Source organism: Cornus florida, unplaced genomic scaffold, assembly GCF_030987335.1.
Source record: "Cornus florida cultivar Cherokee Brave unplaced genomic scaffold, ASM3098733v1 CherokeeBrave_3.0.0_Hap2_Chr08, whole genome shotgun sequence".
NCBI classification, from domain to species: Eukaryota; Viridiplantae; Streptophyta; class Magnoliopsida; order Cornales; family Cornaceae; genus Cornus; species Cornus florida.
In genome coordinates this window covers 52,385,592-52,395,488 of record NW_026775578.1, presented here as the reverse complement: position 1 = coordinate 52,395,488, position 9,897 = coordinate 52,385,592, and the positions used below count along the sequence as shown (strand labels likewise).

Below are 9,897 nucleotides of genomic sequence, written 5' to 3'. Positions count from 1 at the left end.
TCGAAGAGAATTTATCAAACCTTTGAGTAAGAATTTTGACCTCAGCGGCAATTTCCATGGAAATATTTATTTGAGAAAGATTGGAGGTTTTCTTCCCTCCTTCATTCAAGTTTTGGCCAAATCGGGACGATGAAGAACGATGCATTGAATTTTCGCTCATGCGATCAAAAAGATGCCACACATCATCTTCATTTTTGTCCAAATAGGCTCCTCCACATGAAGCATCAACCATTCCTTTTTGGGTATCGGATAAGCTTTCATAGAAGCAATGAACTAATTGCCACTTAGGAATGTCGTGATGTGGACACTTTCGTAACAAATCGTTCAAACGCTCCCATGCTTCATGCAAAGGTTCTCCCTCATTTTGGGAGAATTCACGGATAGAAGCTCTCATAGCATCGGTTCTACTTGTAGGGTAAATTTTTTTTAGGAATTCATATTGTAGTTGAGCCCAAGATGTGATTGAATTTGCCCTCAAGTTATTGAACCAATATTTAGCCTTTTCCCGAAGAGTGAAAGGGAAAAGCTTCATTTTTAAGACTTCTTCCGGAAGGTCCGTGATTTTCACGGTTGAACAAACTTCCAAAAACTCATCCAAATGTTTATATGGTTCTTCATTGTTTACCCCATAGAAAATGGGGCACATTTGGATGGTTGCGGGCTTAATTTCATAATGGGTTGCCCGAAAGTTTGGCAACCGGATGCATGTTGATGCATTGTATACATTGGGAGTGTAGTGATCCCGAAGAGATAATTGATGATTGGGGGGATACACTACATGATCTTGAAGATGGATTGGCATTATTGGAGGTTGTTGCACTTGATTGGGTTGTGGCAACACATTAGGATGAGGAATTCTCAAGGGTGGATGCCCATTAAGAGGGTAATACTCACCTAGATTATCCATATTCCCTAGATATTAAAATTGGTTTTCTATTAAGTGTGAGATAATCAAGAATGGGAAGAATTCTCCTAGAACTACCTCCTAACACCGAATGGATGATTCAAGATTAGACCACAACAACTTCACAACAAACCACAACAAAAATCAACAACAATTCACCACCTCCACATACGATGTTCCCATACTCCCATGTTATATCAATGCACAAAATTAAATTGCCTCCACACGGGCCGATGCTTTCTATCAAGAAAGTAGTAGCCTCCTTTTGGGCTTATGCTTGGACAAGAATTTAAACAATGTGATAGCCTCGACAAGGGCTATCTCGCATGCATACAGAGAATTGAACAATTATAATAAAAGAAAATCAAGGAAGCTTACAAAAGTCCCTAGCAACAATGTTACAAAGGTGCTAAAATCCAATGCTTGCTCCTTTTCTTTTCAAGTACCTAATTGAACAAGGGGGATTAGTAAGAAAATAGTAATTTTAAGAAAACAATTAAATTAGCCCTAATGCCTAATTTAATTCCAACTAAACCGTCAATCCCCGGCAACGGCGCCAAAATTATGATGCGACCCGAGCGTGTGCACAAAATAATGCACAACACTTTGGTTTTGGAAATGGTATCAAGCGGGCATCATAGTTTACATTTGTAAACCGCTAGACACTTATACTATGTAGTATGAAGTGAGAAGGGATCGAACCCAAGGGATTGAACACGTGTTGGGACTAAACTTGATTTTAATGCTAATTAGATTGTAAAAGAAAGAAGAGAAAGAGAGAGATAAAGAGTGTGAGAGAAAAATATTTTGGTGGAGTGATTAGACTAAAATTCAATTAAAAGCATGAAAATAGAAATGACATTAAACTAAGAATTAAAGAGATAGGAAGAGAGTCTTAGGGTTAGGATTCACCACTAAGCCTATGCAATTAACCATATGCTTTCAATTAATGGGGAATTTATTAGTGTAATTATAGATGTGGTCACATTATCATCACAAATCACAATTGTAAGCATAGATTATCAACATCAAGAATGAATTGTCTACCTAATGACAATTAAACTAAAGTGTAAAACCCATTCAAGACTACGTCATAACCCACCATACACATTCACAAATGTATCCAATAAGAGCACACATCAATCAAGAAGATAATACTAATTGTAATTAGAAGCATGGATTAAAATAATCAAGCACAGATTGCCTACTTTACTACAATTAACTAATGACAAATAAGCTAATTCGTAAAACAATCTATCATGATTAAGCCTTTATCCATCAAATTAATTGACAATTGTATCAACTAAGTCTCATGCTATGGCCATCACTAAATACAACTAAAAGAAGTATCTAGTGTAGAGTATAATTCTAAATCAATCACACCTAGACATGCAATTTTCATATAGAATCAATGGAAGAATTAAATTCTAATCATCTAATGAAGAATAAAATCCTTAATTAATCATACATAGACATACAATCAATTGGAGATTTCAATGGAAGAATTTATCAATACAAACCCTAATTTATCAAATCAAGCATATATATATTAAGAAATCGCAAGGCCATACAATTTAATTACAACATAATAATTCCCCAAGAAAAGAAATACAAAGGTTAGGGTTACATGAACTTAGGGCTCATCCAAGCCCTAAGTGAAGAACTAGCTCATGGAGGAGATGATCATAGTGTCAACAAGTCCTATCTCCATCTTTTGGCCCTTCTTCTCCTTCCTTCAACTGTAGACAAAGCCTCTGTAAAAAATATTCTTGAAACCCTCGCTTTTTTTCTTTTTTTCGTTTTCTTCCAGAGAGAACAATATCACGATACAGATTAAAAAATAATCAAAACTTAATTCCCCAAATAATAAATCACTAAACTAATAAATACTAACCCTAAAAACAATGGGCCTCACTGGGCTTAAGTAATAAACCTATTAAAGCCCACTAGGTTACAAAATAAGCCCAAACATTAAAATAAAAATATGCAATGTTGCCAAGTCCTGGGGGATTGATCTCCCACCCTGGGGGATCGATCCCCCACAGTTAGAAAATTCCTTTAAGCCTTATTCAGCTCCATTTTTACCCCGGGCTATTTGGTTTGCTTCTCCATCTTTGGGAACATCATCAAAGGCCCGAGATTGACCGTTTTGTGCCATTTTCTGAAAATATTTGCTTAACTCCAAAAAGGCTTAATTGGACCGTTCTTAGCTCATTTTAACTTTATTGCCCTGAAATACACATAAACATAAATTAGGACTAAAACATAAACTTAAGATAGATGCAAAGACTGAAATACCCTAGCTTAGGTGCTGAAATGTGCAACATTTAAGCACTTATCACTCCTCCATATGGAACAAATAGGTGCCAGTGACCCCGCTAGAACGCGGCATAGCGACGACATACATGTCCTGACCAGGTATGGTAAACACAATAAACCTATCAAAATAATTAACTTGGGCATGGTAGTGAGATAACCAATCCATCCCAAGTATCACATCATAAGTGTGCATGTCCAGGACCAATAGATTGGTTAGAAACCTGAGTCTGCCAATATCTAGTGCCACAGGCCTATCACTCTCATGAAGAATGGTTGTATTGCCTAACGGTGTAGAAATATCCTGAGGTCTACTGCATACCCGAGTCGTCATCCTAGATAAAACAATAAAAGTCCTAGCTACAAATGAGTGTGTAGCACCCGTATCAAATAAAACACGTCCATGAAAACCATGTATAGGAAACTTACCCTCAACAGCATGAGGTGCCTGCATATCCTGTGGCATAGGGTTGTACACCCTGCCATAATGTAGTTGCTGCGGTGCCTGTCTTTGAGGCTACGGCGGCGCTGGTAAAGCCGAATAAGTCTGTCCCTGAATCCGTGGAACCTGTGGAGCTGGTAAAGGCACTGGCGCCCTCTACCCCTGCTGCACATGCTGTCCCTGTCCTTGTCTCTGTCCCTGTCTGACTATAGGACACTGCCTGGAAGTGTGACCATACTCCCCACAAGTATAACAACTACCCTGGAAAGTACCAAATGGCTTCCTCTGTCGGTTAACCTGTGGCTGACCCTGTCCTGCCTGTGGTCCCCCATTCTGCTGTCGCTGAATAGGTGCCACATCCCTGGGAGCATCTGAACCACCCTTATGCTTTTTCTAAGGCTTTTGTCCCTAGAATTTGCCCTTGTCATTCTGTCGGTGTCTGTTCCCATTCCCTTTCTTAGCTGACTGATTAGCAGAGTCTCTGTCACCCCGCTTTTCACCCTTGGCCTGTCTGATATCCACTGTCAACTAATACTATTGTAGAGCGGCGTCTACCACCTGAGCATAGGTAGTATAGGCTGGACTACCTGTAATAGTTCTCTTGATAGACCACATCAGTCCCTTGACGAAATTGTTGCACTTCTTCTCCTTTGTATCCACCTCCTCCAGTGCAAAGAGAGACAAGCGTGTGAATTGCTGCTCATACTCCGCCACTGTCATGTTCCCCTGCTGCAGATTTAAAAACTCAGTCTTCATAACTGCCTTGACTGCATAAAGGAAATACTTCTCTTCAAAGCGTGCACTGAACTTATCATACGTCAATGCCATCCTCTCCTCTATGGTGGTAACTGACTCCCAACACTGCAGTACATCCCCAACTAGCTTGAAGGTAGCAAACATCTGTTTCTGAACCTCCGTACACTGAACCAAGCGAAGATGTCGCTTGATGTCCTGTTTCCACTGGTGAGCTACTCTCGCATCGGTGGAGCCTGTGAACTCAGGTGGGCTCCCTTTTGTGAAAGAACTCCTAACCTTCTCCCAAGTATCAGTCTGAACAACCGGTGCTGGTAACGGTGCCGGCTGTACCTGAGGCTGATTCCAAAGTGTAGCTGTTACTCCTGCTTCTATAACCCGAGCAATAAGGTCATTGAGGTGAGAAGGAAACTCTAGATCTCCTCCCTGATCCCGAGTCTGCTGAACTTCCTCCTGCTCCTCATAGAACTGACCTTCATCCTCCTGACGCTGCCTACGGGCCGCTTCCCTTCGTTACCAATTGTACTGTCTGGTTCTTGCGTTAACCATTCTGTAAATATAGAAAGACAGACATCAGCACGATTAAACCGAATCATAAAGAATACAATGAATCCTAATACTTAAGCTCTAATTAAGAGAAAACGCTACGCGGAAGTCTTATACGATAGAATCTTAGAGACACTTGATCCTGGAGTGCTCTGATACTAACTATGATACCCCTCAGTCCGAGACACGGGTTGATCAGGCCCAGGCCCGAACCCGAGGGAAATATCAAACAATTAATATGTAACCGAATACAGAATACAAGATGAAATAAGAAATAAATAATAAACTAAAGGAATGCTAATTGAAAATCCTTAAAATAAAATTATTAAAATCTAATAATCCAAAACTCCGTAAGTTTAACAACTCGGGAATCCATCTAGTGGACCCCTAATAAAAATCCCAACAGTAAATGAAAATATTGAAAATACGATCCACAGCTAATAAGTAAGCAGTCCTACGTAGTCGGTAGAATGGAAGTCTGTATCTGCTCTGCACGATCAAACTCTAACCCTGGAACTGACGTGCACCTAAAAAATAAAAGAGTGGGTCAGGCCCACGTGCAAGTCCTGATCTAGTACAATCCAAACAGGAATCCGATACGCAGATACATCCTAGGTAGACTCAACAATATCTAGAATAGTCCATATATGTGTAGATTACACACTATAGGACGCTCACTAGTCCAGTAGGTTTGTCAAAGCCTGAGTAAAGATACCATGCAAATCGCACATTACGTGGTCATGTGTTCCTAGACCTACCAGGGACCAGCAACTACTGTCTAACTATCCGTCCTAGGCGATATACGCACCCTAACTATGGTCCTGAGACTCAAGCTTATACCATAGCACCATATCATAAATATATAAAGTCCGTATATTCCTCATACAAAATATCACCCATCTATATAGTGGTATGATACATGTATAACAAATCCTCTAGAAACCATTAGGTCATTCAATTATTTTATTGACATGACTCAATATGAGATGGATTTAACCTTTTTTGGCTGGTTAATCCATACCTTAATCCAGTTTAGGTAGGACTTAGTATTTAAACTAATTCATCCCTAGTATGTCGCCGTCCCATACCGGTGCATAAAATCCTCCAAATAGCATAGTTAATAAAATAACGCTAAATAACTAACAACCAACCTCCAAGATATGCATCAATATAACATAACACATATATATTAACCTTAGGCATTCTTTATAGAGCCTAAACATATAATGTAAACTGCTAAAACAAATATAAGCATTCATATCCTCCAAATTGTCCATAAGCCAATGCAGTTGAATAGCAAGGTGCATATAAATTTGATCCAACATAAGTATGGTTAAATTCAAGTAATCTATGTTACTTATAATCCTATTTAAACATGATTAATCAAAATTAAATCACATATAAACATCCCACCAAGTTCCAGAGTTTAAATTGATCAACATTCAAAGTGCAACCTGTAGGTTCTTTTACTAACTGTACACTGCCTCCTCCTTAATCCCTTTATGAATTATTGTTTAAAATTGTTCTTACAGGTCTAAAATAATAGCATGCATCATTTAAAACCATTTAGACAAAGTATCAAAACTCTGTACAGCCCCAAACACAGCCTAAAAACCAAAAACGGACACTTTGGGTGAGAGTAGGCTCTCTCAAAATTGAGAGCCTGCTCTTTTAATGTGGGAGCCGGCTCCCTATACTAGGGAGCCTGCTCTTTATATCATGGAGCCGGCTCCATGCTCCTTGGAGCCGGCTCCATGCTCCTTGGAGCCGGCTCCTTGGTGAGGGAGCCTTCTCCCTCTCTTTCCGAGGCTCTCTGTGTTTTCTACTCTGTCCTCTTGGCCTCCGGCGCTAACCAGATCTCTGTAGTTTGTTTAATCAATCTTCCAAGGCTCTATTTATGTTCTAGATTCATCTTAAATCATTAGTATTCAGCCATGACTTGAATTGAACTCAACGTTTGAAAACAAAGACAGCAGCTTCCAGTTGAAAATTCTTAAGCAATAAAACATAGATAATTTAACAAAACTAAATACTGTTTAAGCATGCATAATTGATGTGTTATAACGTTCTTTTAATCTGTTTCTAACATTCATTCAGTCCCTGGAGTCCACCTAAACATGCGCAGAACACAGATTCAAGGAAAAGAATAGACCAGAAATTTGCCTTTGAATTGCAGATTTGAAATTCTAATTCACCGTCTCTGTATGATATGTTTGTGTCCTAAACTGCAAGTTTGCTCCTCCAGTGCCTTGGTTCAACCCAAAAACACCTCTCCTTCCTCCTTCTTAGTCCAACCTTGGTCTAGAACAAAACCTAGACTTCCTCTCTTTATCTTCCTCTGTGTCTTTCAATACCTTACTGTATCTCTGTTCTACAAAAAACTTACGTTTTGTTTTGTGATGTTTTAAACCTTAATCCACCGTAATATACATATATATAGGTTTAGACATTAAACCCTAATCCATATATAACTCGGCCCATAGGTAAACCTAGGTGATAAACAATGACAGCTGCCTATGAAAAGCTATATAACAGTCACGTTAAAAACTAAGTCCATGTAACTAAATCCAGTCATTTAAAACAATTAATTTAAAACAATTAAAGTATTAAATCTCACAAAATTAATTCAATTAAAATAATTAAATTAAAACAATTAAGACAACTAATTAAAACAGAACAATTAATTAATTAATTAACTTAAACAATGAAATGCAATTAAAAACAATCACACAAATAATTAAATAAACTGAAACAATTAAGACAACTAATTAAAACAGAACAATTAATTAATTAATTAACTTAAACAATGAAATACAATTAAAAACAATCACATAAATAATCAAATAAACTGACACATCCTTCAAATAACAACAAGTAATTCAAACAAATTAAGCAATTAAACAATTAACTGTTAAAAATTGCAATTAAATAAGTAATGAAATTCCAGGACTATCCTTTGTAAAATTAGGGGTATTACAGGTGAGCATTGTGTTTTTGTGACAGTGGAGTGTGATGCCTGGTGGCATCCGGTGTCAAAGGCAATAATGTTGGTGAGTTCATGGTTTTGGGGTTTTGTGAGGTATTCTCGGGAAGGTGTGTGGTTGTGGGCCTCCTTCTTTAAGGAGGGTAGATTTCGAGGACGAAATCTTTTAAGGAGAGTAGATTGTAACGTTTATTATATATATATATATAATGACAAATTAATTTTTAAAGCCAAGGGACCCACCACTTACTTTTAGTATTATGTAATGATCTAAAGGTCATGAGGTGACCATTTTAACACCTTCCATTCACGCAGCTTCTCACCTCCCATATCAGTGTTTATTTTTTTTCCATTTTTCCACCAATTCAACCTTAGATCTAGATCAAGCCTTTGAGAATTTGATTTTGCCACTAAAGGCAAAGTTGTTAAGCTCGTCGTGGGCTTCATTTTGATTGGAGCTGATTTTCAATTGTCCACCCATTGAATTCTGAAAATTGGGCTGAAATTGGGATTTTCTTCAATACTTGAGGTAGGGGTGTTCTAATCCACTATTTCTTGGATTTCTTGTGAATTTTTTGATAAGTGCTTAAATGTTGCACATTTTAGCACCTAAGTTAGGGTATTTCAGTCGTTGTAGCTATCTTAATTTCATGTTTTAGTCCTAATTTATGTTTATGTGTATTTCAGGGCAATAAAGTTAAACTGAGCTAAGAACGGTCCATTAAAGCCTTTTTAGAGTCAAGCAAAGATATTCAGAAAAAGCTCAGAAAATGGCAAAAAGGAGGTCGCAGCCCATTGCTCGTATAGTGTGTTTATTCTTCAAAAGCGGTCAATCTCAGGCTTTTGATGATGTTCCCAAAGATGAAGAAGCAAACTAATGAGTTCGGGGCTAAAATGGAGCTAAATAGGGCTTAAAGGAAATTTTCAACTCTGGGGGGATCGATCCCCAGGGTGGGGGATCGATCCCCCAGGACTTAGCAACATTACAGTTTTTATTTAATTTTTGGGCTCATTTTGGGAACTGTTGGGCTTTAATGAGATTGTTACTTAAGGCCCAGTGAGCCATTAGATTAGGGTTAGTTTTAGTTTTTATTTAGGTAAAAGATTATTAGAGAAAAAAAAAAGTTTTTATTTTATTATTATTTTTCTGTATCGTAGTATCGTATTTTCTCTCTGGAAAAACACGCGAAAAAAGAGAAAAAGCAAGAACAGGCTAGGGTTTGGAAGAAAAGTTCAGAGAAGATGAAGCAGATGATGGGGATTGTCCTGTCTTCGACTCCATCAACCATGAGTGGCTGATTCTTCTACTTAGGGTTGGATAAACCCTAAACATGTAACCTATTCTCTCTCTCTTTTCATACTTTTTGGGGATTAATTTATGTAATTAGTGTATAGTCTTGAATATTATGAATTAAATTCTTCCAATTGATTATCTGTATTAATCTCATATTGTCTTATGTGTGGTTGATTGATAAACAAATTTTACACATGAATTCTTTGTTAATTGATTCTTGTGATGGCTATGCATGGTATTGCTTAGTTGTAATTGTGTTTCAAATTGATGAAAAATGCTTCCATTTGATGGATGGTACTACATGTTTAGGTTAATTTGTTGTCTAATTAGTTTTAAATTCATGTTTAATTAGTTTAATTTAAGTTTAATTAATTTAATCGCAATTCAATTATTAGGTAAGTAGACCATCCATACTTATGTTTGAATTCCATACTTTTTGTCACAATTGCATTATCTTCTAGATTAATGTGTGTTAAATTTGAAACTTGGATTGATAAATCATTCTTTAAATAGGTGAATTGCACTACACTTAGTTTAATTGTCATTAGGTAGTTGATTCATGCTTGAAATTGATGGTTTACACTTTTCATTGCACTTGTTAGCCACATATAGATTACATAGTATTATTTTCCCAATCAGTTGAAAGTGAGTGAGTTAGG

General features: G+C 37.4%; 1 pseudogene; it reads left to right on the top strand.

Annotated features, from left to right (window-relative positions):
* Positions 1–290: 290 nt before the first annotated feature.
* LOC132272251 (small nucleolar RNA R71) lies at positions 291–389 on the top strand (annotated as a pseudogene).
* Positions 390–9,897: the final 9,508 nt, after the last annotated feature.